The sequence below is a fragment of the Rana temporaria genome, chromosome 1 (assembly GCF_905171775.1).
Source record: "Rana temporaria chromosome 1, aRanTem1.1, whole genome shotgun sequence".
NCBI lineage: Eukaryota > Metazoa > Chordata > Amphibia > Anura > Ranidae > Rana > Rana temporaria.
The window spans coordinates 253,923,634-253,935,792 of record NC_053489.1 but is presented as its reverse complement, the minus strand read 5'-3'; the positions used below and the strand labels follow the sequence as shown (position 1 = coordinate 253,935,792).

The following is a 12,159-nucleotide window of genomic DNA, read 5'->3' as shown; positions in this document are numbered from 1 at the left end:
CCGTCAACCCAGCGGATTTGCATGGCTCTACCCCGTCTTACCACAGGGCATTACCAGCTCCTCCAACCGGATCGCCGACAGGGATAGCACTTACACCAGCCAGCCAGAAGGCCAGACTAGAACTCGGCAAAAAGACCAAGACCAAGCGCAGTACCCATCCCCACCAGGAGCACCCTTCCAGATGGCTCAGACTCAACCATGGGCCGGCCCCCAGTATTCTGTCGGGCAGCACAGCGTAGTCCCTGCTGAAACCATCCTTCCAGGTGCAATGACGTCATTGGATTGCATCCACCCTCCCCATGTAGGAGGTGCTTCAGCGCTCCGCTGACAACTGATGAGGACAGATACCACACCCAGTCCTAGCCAAAAGGCCGAGAAGCGGCAGGGAAGACAACCACGATCAGCACAGCCTAGAGTGTGCAATAGCTGTGCCTCGCCCTGGGAGAACCGCCTTCATGATCATGGTGTCTCCCCTGCCAGGTAAGTATAAGCCTACTGAGGAAATATCATGGTATAAAATAAGTCAAATTTTCCTCTAGAGTACCACTTGAGTTGGCTATCAGCTTGAGTAGTTCACCTCCACAGTGTTTGAGATTACTGCGGGAAGCACTATATACAGTTGTGTGCCAGACACCAATTTATGTGGTCCGTGGGAGAGAAACTAAACAACGTTGTGGGATATGATCAATTTTAGACACTATCACTTATTATGGCCTACAACTGAGAGTTGTTGAAATATGTATTTGTACAAAGGAAGACATGACAAAAACTGAATATGAATTAGTATGAATTGGAATACACATCAACATTAATAATGCCTAAACTTTAAATGACAGATAAATAAAAACTGAGTGTAATAAAAATAAAAATAGGTTTTATAAATGGCAAACAGATGAAATATTTACAATCATTGTCCAGTGCACATCGGAATGTTTCACTATAGACAATGGGTCACTTAATTATTGCTAGGGTTGCACAGATACCGATACTAGTATCGGTATCTGTGCCAATACCAAGCATTTGCATGAGTATCGGTATTCGTGCAAATGCTCTGATGCTTAATCCCATACCTGTTGTATCAGGCCAGGCATCCTCAGTTTAGCAAGGGGAGCCGAGCAGCCTCACAGGTGATCGGTGTGGCAGCGGGGGAAGTTACAAGCACCGTTCCCCCTGTATAGGCTTTTAATAAATCAGCTGACAGACGAAACTCCCCCTCTCCCTCCTGCAGCTGTCAGCTGCTTTATTAAAAGGCTATACAGGGGGATTGGTGCTTGTAACTTCCCTCCTGCCGCACAGATCACCCCTGACTGTCCCTTGTGTGTTCCTCTGTCTCCCTGGATCCTCCTCTGGCTTCTGGTGTCCTCCTCCCTCTGTCCGGGGTCCTCCACCTTCTCTCTGTGTCCTCCTCTGGTTCCCATCCTCCTTCGTGTCCCCCTCTGTGCTCCTCGGCTCCCTGTGTCCTCCTCCGCCCCCCCCCCCCCAGATCTGTCAGGATGGAGAGAGGAGGAAGGAGCTGGTAAATCTGTCATTTACCAGCTCCTTCCTTTTCCTAATGCACAGTGCCAGTAATCACTGACTCATTCATAACTTAGCATCATAAATTGTGTTTACGATGCTTCAGTTTATGAATGAACGGGAGCCTCAGTCTCCTGTCCATTCATCTTTAGTGCAGCTGAGACTGCTGAGAACAGGACTGGGGAATCTCTGTCCTTAGTCCTGTTCTCTGTCTCAAAGGGGAAATCCCTGATATTTCACCAAAGCCCCCCCCCCCCCACAACAGGGCCGATAAATAAAAAAAAATTATAATCAAAGGTTAAATTGTAAATATAATAATAAAACAACAACAACAACAAAAAACACTAGCACTGTCCACCCCCCCCAAAAAAAGAAAATATTGTTAAAAAAAATAACAAAATATATATGTAGCACTGACCCCCGAAGGAGCTGCTGGTTTAATTTGGGCCTGCACTCTACCAATATGCCCCTAACACTTGGCTCAATCCCCTTGGCACAGCTGTGATGCAATGCAATACAATACTATGTAAGACAATACAAAATACCTGTATTATAACCCCAGGATCCACTGACTGCACTTGGAGTGAGAAAAACAGTACGCCACAACAACTGGATACTTAACCAGAGATAAAAAACTAAACAAAACATCTCTCTGCATTACCAGTATTTGGTCACTAGATGGCTCCAAATACTTAAACATAGCAATGTCCATAGACGTTGTATTAAAGTATGCAAACACACATCAATATACAAGAATGTCAGCGCTACACACTCCCCCTACTTTATCTCTTTGGTCCTCCAAAGAGGTTCAAATTGCTAACTCTATTCTGCATTTTAGCCTCTATACGGTTATACAATACAGACAGAGGAGCTTCCCACCAATTGTCATATGATGGGGAGCTATCCTGTGCACTCACAGCTGATACTACTGTGTCTGGTACAGATGTGCCAAGGGGTGAGGTGGGGTTGTCCCTTACTGAATCAAAAGTAGAGGGACCAGACAGTTCAAGGTTTCTTTTGCTGACAAACTGAGATGCTTCAGAGCATTCGCCCAATGTATCATAAGTCAGTCTGCGTGGTGGGCGAATGTCTCTCTTTGCTCTTTGCACTTTTGGGGTATCCATTCCTTTTTGACAAATGTCGTCATCCCTCCTCTCAGTGACTAAAAATGGAGAGTAAATAAGAGTACTGGGCTCTTCTGCAAGATGAGTTGCCGGCACAAATTCTGGGGCCTCTGCCCTGAGAGTTCCGTTATTATCCTCCTCTACTTCTGAAGAGATATCAGCATCTGTTACTGAAGTTTCCGGAGGCCACAGCCAACTCATCTCCACTTCCTCATCTTCATCTTCATCTGTAGAGGGTGCAAGCTGAGATCTGGTTATTGGCCTACACACATCGGTGGATGTGGATGGGAATTCCTCCTCTGTGCTTATCCTGACTGCCTCAGTGAGAGGTAAAAGGTGATTCCGATGCCAGGTTTTTATTGGCCCAGTGTTTCCTTCTGGCTTGATTTCATACACTGGGAGCCCTGGAAGCTTCTTACACACAACATAAGGCTGTGATCTCCAACGATCAGCCAACTTATGCTTGCCTGGGATGCCTAGATTCCTCAGCAAAACCCGGTCACCTGGTTGAAGATCCTGAACTCTTACTTTCAGGTCAAAGTTTCTCTTGTTCCTGTTGACTCTGGAGTTCGAGGTGGCTTGAGCCTGCTCGTAAGCTATCTTCAGGCTCCTCCGCAGCCTGTCCACATACCCTCTATGGGAGGTCTCTGATGTGTGATCCAAGGAGGAACCAAAAGCCAGGTCCACTGGTAATCGGGCTTCACGGCCGAACATCAATCTGTAAGGTGAATACCCAGTGGCGTCACTTTTGGTACTGTTGTAGGCATGAACCAGTGCAGTAATGTGTTTACTCCAATGGGGTTTCTGTTCTGCAGTCAACGTCCCCAACATATTCAGGAGAGTCCTGTTGAACCTTTCCGGTTGAGGGTCCCCTTGTGTGTGATAAGGAGTAGTCCTGGACTTTTGTATGCCTAGTAGATCCAACAGTCTTTTTATTAATTTGCTCTCAAAGTCCCTTCCTTGGTCCGAATGTATCCGTTGAGGTAAGCCATAATGGACGAAGAACTTTTCCACGAGAGTCTTTGCTACTGTGGTTGCTTGCTGGTCTCTAGTAGGAAATGCTTGGGCATAACGGGTAAAGTGATCTGTTACCACCAAGATGTCCCCCTGCCCACTCAGATCGGATTCCAAACAAAGAAAGTCTATGCAGACCAGGTCCATTGGTCCCTGGCTCTCCAAATGGCCCATTGGGGCAGCCCTCTGGGGCAATGTCTTTCGTTGTATACACCTGAGGCAGGAATGACAGTAACTCTCCACTTCTTTCCTCATGTGAGGCCAGTAGAACCTGTCCCTTACTAGTTGGAAAGTCCTCTCGGCTCCCAAATGACCATGATGATCGTGTAAAGCAATCAGTACCCTCTCTCTGTGCTTTTCCGGCAGGAGCAGCTGCCACTTTGCTTCTGGATCATCAGAGGGGCCCCTTCGGTAGACCACCCCTTGTTGCAACTGCAACCGATCCCATTCTTTCAGTATCAGCCGGGCTTCCTTCTTGGGGCTCTTCTGCAGCACATCAGACTGTTGATGTTCCAATGCCTTCAGCACCAGCCCACACAGTGGATCTTCCTCCTGATCTCTCCTGAGATCCTTTCTGGATAGCTTGGGGAGACCCTCTTGTACAACCTGGGAGACGTTGCAATAGCACCTGGGTACTCCCGCTGAGGATACTCCCACTTCTTCAGCTCTGGCCCCACCTCTCCCGTGTAGACTTGTCCCTTCACAAAGGGCTCTTACCCCCTCTGGAGTAAGTTGAGTCCAGTCTTCTGATGGATTTCGGGGGTCATGAGGCCTTCTTGATAGAGCATCCGCATCTCGATTACCAACCCCTGGTCTGTACTTCAGGCTGAAGGTAAATGCCGAGAGAGCAGCTAGCCACCTGTGACCGGTGGCGTCCAGCTTTGCAGTGGTGAGCAGGTATGTGAGGGGGTTGTTGTCCGTCTTTACCACGAATTCAGCCCCGTAAAGGTAATCCTTCAACTTGTCTACCACTGCCCACTTCAGAGCCAGAAATTCAAGCTTGTGAGTCGGATAGTTTCTTTCGGCAGGAATCAAACTTCTGCTCACATAGGCGATCGGCTGCAGATGCCCTTCATGCTCTTGATAGAGCACTCCTCCCAGTCCGTCACGGCTGGCATCCACATGCAACTCGTATGGTTTGGCAGGGTCTGCATAGGCCAAAACCGGAGCAGTGGTAAGGCTCCACTTCAATTGTCTGAAGGCTTCCTCACATCCTGGAGTCCACTGGTCCTGGATGGACTCTTTCTTCCTTCTGGGCCCTTCTTTTGGCTTCCTTGACTGATCTGGGCTTACACTAACTTCTTCCTGTTTCTTCAGGAGCTCAGTGAGTGGGTGGGCTATTTTAGCGAACCCCTCCACGAACCTTCTGTAGTACGAACAGAAGCCTAAGAATGACCTGAGTTCAGTCACGTTGGTGGGCCTTGGCCAAGAAGTGACAGCTTCTAACTTCTTGGGATCGGTTGCCACTCCCTCTTCAGACACAATGTGTCCCAGGTAATTCACTGAGGGCTGGTAGAACTGGCATTTTTCCATAGAGAGCTTCAGACCTTCATCATGAAGTCTCTTCAGGACCTTCTCCAGGCGTTCTTCGTGCTCTTCCAACGTTCTTCCAAATACTATGACGTCATCCAGGTAAACTAGTACTTCAAGTAGGTTCATGTCACCCACTGTTTTTTCCATCAACCTCTGGAACGTTGCTGGGGCCCCAGACAGGCCTTGCGGCATCCGGTTGAACTCAAAGAATCCGACTGGGGTGATAAAAGCGGTCTTCTCTTTGTCTTCAGGGCACATGGGGATCTGATAATACCCACTCTTTAAGTCCAGCACACTGAACCACTTCGCTCCTGACAGGCTCTGCAGAGCATCCTCTATCCGAGGTGTGGTGTACTGGTCAGGAATGGTCCTCCGGTTCAGGGTCCTGTAATCGATACATAGGCGTAGGGACCCGTTCTTCTTCCTGACCACCACTATTGGGGAGGCATAAGGACTCCTGGACTCCCGGATAATGCCAGTCCTCTTGAGTTCAGCCAGTTGTTCCCTCAAATCTTCCAGATCTCCCAATGGGATTCGCCTAACCCTTTCACGAAACGGCTTGTCTTCCTCCAGTCGAATTTGGTGGGTGGCACTCTTTGCCAAACCCACATCAAATTCACTTTTTGAGAAAGCTGCCCTTCATCTCAGAAGTTGGGCTTTAGCTCTTTCTCTCCATGCAGGAGTAAGAGGCGTATTCTTTGGGCAGAATTCTTCTACAGGGATTTCTGCTGCTGGTCCTTCCGTCAAACCACATGCTGCGACTGGAGTTGCTGGGCTGACCTGTCCTAACAGTAGTCTGGCTGGCACCCTCACTGGCACAGCTGCTGTGTTGCGGACACTGACTGGAACTTTGCCGTGAGTCCTCTTCAATGCCCTGGTGGGCAATACCTCAGGGATAAGTTCTAACCCCTTTTTTTCTTCCTGGCTTGTATTTTCAAGGACAATGAAAGGACCTGTTTTTTTCCAGCTTAACTTGACGGAGGCTCTCAGGCAGACTACTTCACCCGGCTGGACTAACCTCTTTTCCCTATCCAGGAGCCAGATTTTTCCCACTCCCTCTTCAGGAGCCTCTTCCTCCTGTCTAAGGTCTCGGTATGTCTGGGCCAACATTGGATGTATTTTAGTGGGGAGGGTCCCCTTCTGCAGCACAAGCGGTGTAAGTAGCCTCCTCACCAAGTTAGTGTTCGTCCCAATGATGAGGGAATTTTTGTCAGCCCCTGGGGGACGAGGGCACACTATGGCCAAGGTGTCGAAAGTCTCAGCCTCTTCTGCTGTACTTGGGTCGAAGGTGAGTCTGACCGGCAGGTAACCATCATATGGGAAGTTCTGGGTGCCTAATCCCCATATCTCTAGTTCCTCCAATTTCTGTAACGGCAGGTGCTTGAGATGTCTGTCATAGAAATCCCTGTAGAGCAAGGTTACTTGGGCTCCAGTGTCCAGCAGGGCTTTCGTATAAATCCCCTCTACTTGGATGGGAACAATTGGGGAGGGTCCCACTAGCTTGGAGGGAAATCCACTGATTGCAGTACCTTTGACCTGCCTGGTGGCTTGTACCTTCGCCTTTGGTTTTGGGGGTCTCTCTCTTTTCCATCCTGGCTTGTTGGTGACCTCAGTGGTCAGGGGTATATGAGTCGGTGTGGAGTTTGCTATTGCAACCGGGCGCCCAGTTGACTCCTTCACTGGGGCCCTCTGAAGTTTTTCCCCAGTTGTTTGGATTTTGTTTCAGTTACTGGGCTTGGGCACACTCGCCTGAGATGTCCTACTCCTTCACATTTGAAGCAGACTCTCTGTGTTTGTTTCATAGGATGGTTAATGGTAGGAGTCTCTGGAGCCTTGAGTGGCAGGACTTCTTCTGTCTGGGGTTTCACCAGACGAGTCATCAACATGGTCATCATCTCCAGTATTTCTTTCTGGGTCTGGAACAGCTTCTCCAGTTCAGTCTGACCTACGGGTAGGTGGTGAATAGGTGAAAGCCATGATCCCTGTTCAACGCTTGTTGCCAATACATTAAGTTCCTGAGTGTCTGAGGGGACACCTATCTGCTGTATTTTAGCACTTGTGGTGCTAGGAGGTTGAAGTTTCCCCTGTTTTTGGTCCCTCTCTATCTCCATTTTATCCGCTTCATTCACTTTCTCAATGAGGACCTCATCCGGAGTTGAGGGATCTTCCAAATACTGCTTCAGTTGTAGCTTGATATAGTCACTCCTCAATCCCGTAGTCACAGATCTCCTAAATTTCCTCTTAACTAGCTCGGCTCCAAAATGCTCTCCATTTCCTTCTTCCTTTGATGTGAACAGCAGGCGGTCCTTGAGCTCAATGGCCCGAAATAGGAAGTTCTGAGGAGTCTCTCTACTATCCTGTGTCATATTTATCAGTCGATGAAACAGCTCAGTGGCATCTTCCTCCTCATAATAGCTTTTCAGTATCCTTTTTAGCTGGTTCAAGGTCAATCCACTCTTCCTCTCCAACATGCCCCTAACACTTGAACCTGGGCTGATGGCATGGATTACAGCCTCTCTAATTTCCGATTCCAGATATCCTTTCTGTAGCCCCAACTCTATTTGGTGTAGGAGGCTGGTGTAGGACAGTTTGTCCTTCTGCCCTCTTTCTCCTATCTGGCCGTCAATGTGGAAATCCTTCCGGATGGTTACTTCCTGCAAGCGGCCCTGGGTGCGTTTCTTCAGTACCTTCCCAGTGTTGGGCATTATCTGGCCATCTTTCTGGTCCTCCAAAACGACACGTAACCCATTAATGCGTTCAGCTATCATACTGGAGGTCTCCTGAAACCTCTCCTGTATGTTACAGTACTGTCGCTTCAGATCAGCCAACTGTCGTTCTGCCAGTGATTTAACAGCAGCCTCTGCTTTCCTGTCTAAAGGTTCTAACTGCTTTTGACTGGGAGAGCGCCCTTCATGTTTTCTGGGGTGTGTCAGGTGGAACTCTGTCTTTTCGGACAATTTTATACTGGCACCGTGGAAGTTTTCAGGGACATCCCGTTCCCACTCTATCAGTGCATAGGTGCAGTCGGTCCCAGGATCGGGTTTCACTGCGACCACGTAAGCCTTTCTGTCCGGGGACAATGCTTGTACCACCTCTTTAATTTGTTTCTTTCCCCAGTCGCTCCCTGGAAGTTCAATGACCACGCTCGCTTCTGAGCGTGTCCCTTCTGCTTCGCACCATTGGACTACTTTGATGGGGTCCATGATAGCGTGAAGGGGCGGGCTTGCTTGTAGAGTGACAGGAATCCCGGACGAGCCCCCACGTGTAGCACTGACCCCCGAAGGAGCTGCTGGTTTAATTTGGGCCTGCACTCTACCAATATGCCCCTAACACTTGGCTCAATCCCCTTGGCACAGCTGTGATGCAATGCAATACAATACTATGTAAGACAATACAAAATACCTGTATTATAACCCCAGGATCCACTGACTGCACTTGGAGTGAGAAAAACAGTACGCCACAACAACTGGATACTTAACCAGAGATATATTTTACTGTGAAATATGCAAAGAAGTGATTACAGTAATTGTGCTGTCATCCCAACGTAAGACAGCACAATTGATTTAAACATAAGCTATTTGAAAACAGTATACATAAACATTTTATACCTGGGAGCTCCCCCTACTTTATTAGCTATGCGTGAGATCTCATTTAAAGTACTTGGTCTTGGATCTTCTTTTCTTCGCTAGCTAAAGTGATTTGTAATCCACAGTTTTGATGAGTCAAATTGAGGTGAAAATGCTCCTGGTGTAACTGCAACAACTATTTTAAAATAGCTTGAAACGTCAAATTAGATAGGCCTCAAGCCTTCTCAGTTTCAGTTCCTCTGCTCCTCTGTGGAACTATAAATCCCAGTGAGGCCTGTATATGAGTCTAACTGCGTGTAAACTTAGCAAACTGTGGGTCGTGACCCGCTCACCCACTGGATCGGAGCTCCGGGTAGTAACTTTTGTTCAGGGTCCTGTGACTGCAACTTGCTTCTCCGTCAGCTCTGTTCAGCTCCGCTGGATGGATCCGGTTCTCTGATGCTCGGATGAGTGTCTCTCGGTCTCTGCAATCCGGCCACTGTCCTCTAGCTCTCCGAGCTCAGCCTTCGCTCCCCAGCAGCTCGGCATCCACATCCAGAAGCCTTTTGTTTACACTCCTGTCTCCCCTCGTCTCCAAGGCAACCAAAATCCTCCACAAAACATCTCTCTGCATTACCAGTATTTGGGTCTCTCCTCGTCTCCAAGGCAACCAAAAAAACTAAACAAAACATCTCTCTGCATTACCAGTATTTGGTCACTAGATGGCTCCAAATACTTAAACATAGCAATGTCCATAGACGTTGTATTAAAGTATGCAAACACACATCAATATACAAGAATGTCAGTGCTACATATATAAATTGTAAAAGATGCTCAAATTGTAAAAAATGTAATTGAAGAAAAAAAAAAACTACTGACTCAGTCCGCGCCTCATCAGTGCTGCATATTAGTGCCACTGTCACAGTGACATTTAAAAAAAGTATCGGTATCGGCGAGTACTTGAAAAAAATATCGGTACTTGTACTCAGTCTTAAAAAAGCGGTATTGGTGCAACCCTTATTATTGTTCTTGAATTAGAAGACAATAAGATTGGGTTACATTTTTCACTATAGCAGTTACAATTTTCACTATAGCAGAAAAAATCTTGCAATTTGGTATATATTTTATTTATGATGGTGGTCCAAAATAAAAAAACAAATAATAACATTGCATGCATTTTGTATTTTATATGCAGCCAGTACATTTTTTCCTAATTTTTTTTTTTTTTCCAGCTCTCCTTACCACTGGCCACAAAAATATACCTTTTGTTTACAAAGTTCAGTAGCTCAAGCTAAAATGTATTCACAAGAGAAAATTAGTCAGAAGATTGACTCATCCCCATCCCGCCACATGACCCGCCTGAAAATTCCCTTTGCAAATTCCCTTTTTCTTTTGCAGTGGAAATGTTCGCTTAAAGCGGGGTTCCAACCACAATTAGCATTTTTTAAATGTATGTCCTTTCATCATGCGTTTTTATAATATAAACCCGGTCACTTACTTTTTTACAATCCGCCGCCGCTCCGCATAGTTATTCAAAAAATATAGTTTATAAAACTATGTCCACAACGTTGTCATTTTGCTTGTGGGCATTGTGAAGCCTACAAGCACTTACTTCCTTCAAGTCTTGGATGGGGAGTGATAATTGGACAGCGCACTGCATCCTGGGAAATGATGACACACATTTCCCAGGAGCATTAGAGGGAGATGATGTCAGGATCCTAGGTGATTCCAAAGGCAGATTTCGTGGGACTGCATAGCAACAGGCATTTCCAGATGAGTAAACATTTTTTTTCTTTATTTTTTAGGTCTAATGACCACAATAATGAAAAAAACATTTTGGGATGGAAACTCCACTTTAACTTAGTGCATGAGGTGTATGTAGCTCACTTCTGCCAACTTCCATCATCCAATCATGTGCAAGCAAACATAATGTATTTTTTTACCCTTAGGCTTCATTACCACTGGCGTTTTTACAGCCACTTTTCTGAGCGTTTTTTACAGCTTAAAAATGCCTGTCCATGTTATTCTATGGCATCATGCCCACATAGACGTTTTTGAGCTGCAAATGGCATAGGCGTTTTTGAGCTGTAAAAAAAATGCAGGACCAGGGCGTTCTGAAGCTCCAGAATAGAGCTGTAAAAACGCCAGACGTTAAAAAACGCTCAAAAACGCGCAAAAACGCTCAAAAACGCGACCGCGGCATTTTTAAATTAAATTTTTTTTTTTTTTTTTTACAAAATAAACATGGACAGGCGTTTTTAAGCTGTAAAAAAGCCTAACAGCAGTGGCTGTAAAAACGCCAGTGGAAATGAAGCCTTACACTTAATTGGGTATTTTTTTGCAAACTTATTTGTAACCACACTCAGAAACTTAGTATGGATTCCATTTTTGGCCATTAGTAAAGGAAGCTATCTGTTTTCTTCTAAAAAAAAATCATTTGTCAGGGGTGTGTATTTATAAAACAAATATTATGATTGTTTATTTAATTATATGTAGAAAAATAGTTTGAAAACTGACATATTTAAATAAAATGTATACAAAACAATTGTTTTCTCCAGGATTTCAGCCACTTTGTAAAATTTGCAGATATACATGACCTTCAGTAATTTTTTTCAACATTTCATCTATTAAATCTTCTACCTTATACAGCCCACTTCCTGTTTCTTGTCTGGTCATTAGCTTAGGCTTATGACATGATGCACAGCTCTGTCACAAACTATGGTGAACGGGAGTGAACCACAACTGTAGTTAGCGAAAGATTTCAATGCACCTCTGTATGTTATGTGAGATTTCAGTACTGGGCACCAGCCGTCACTCCAATCAGAGAACAGGAGTTTGGGGGGTCACTACATTATCTCTCTCACATATAGGAATGTGTTGAGCTACTAAGGACGGAGGTATTACAACATGCCTCCAACCGATAGCGTAGATAAATTACAATAAAGATCAACAAGCACAACTGCATTAAAGATTCCAATGCACTTCTCTTATGCAAGTGATTATCAGTAAGGGACCCCAGGCGTCACTCCAATCAGAGAACAGGAGTTTGGGGGTTCTCTACATCATATCACTTTACATAAAGGAATGCATTGGGTGTAAGGTTGGCAGTTCAACTAGATCCGGGCTTTTAGGACTATCTGGATGTATGGAGGCTCTCTGATGCATCGGCGAGTCAGAACACACACACAGGGGTATGGTGAATTCAAGACTAGGCTTTATTTCTCGTGCGTACTTGCACCTAATCAAATCATACAAAAAAAGGAACACCCTTGGCTTAGCCAATCATATCTAAGTAATTTGGTTATACAAATAACAACGACTGTCAAGCACGTAGCATATGAGAATACTGTATGCAATAGCAATTTACTTAAGAAAGACAACTGTAGCGTAATTGAATTGAGAGTATA

At 45.8% G+C, this 12,159-nt stretch overlaps 1 non-coding gene across 1 annotated transcript; it reads right to left on the bottom strand.

The window, feature by feature from the left end:
* Window positions 1–329: 329 nt before the first annotated feature.
* On the bottom strand, window positions 330–488 carry LOC120925682. The gene has a single exon (XR_005746897.1). It is a non-coding gene; the product is annotated as a U1 spliceosomal RNA (small nuclear RNA).
* Window positions 489–12,159: the final 11,671 nt, after the last annotated feature.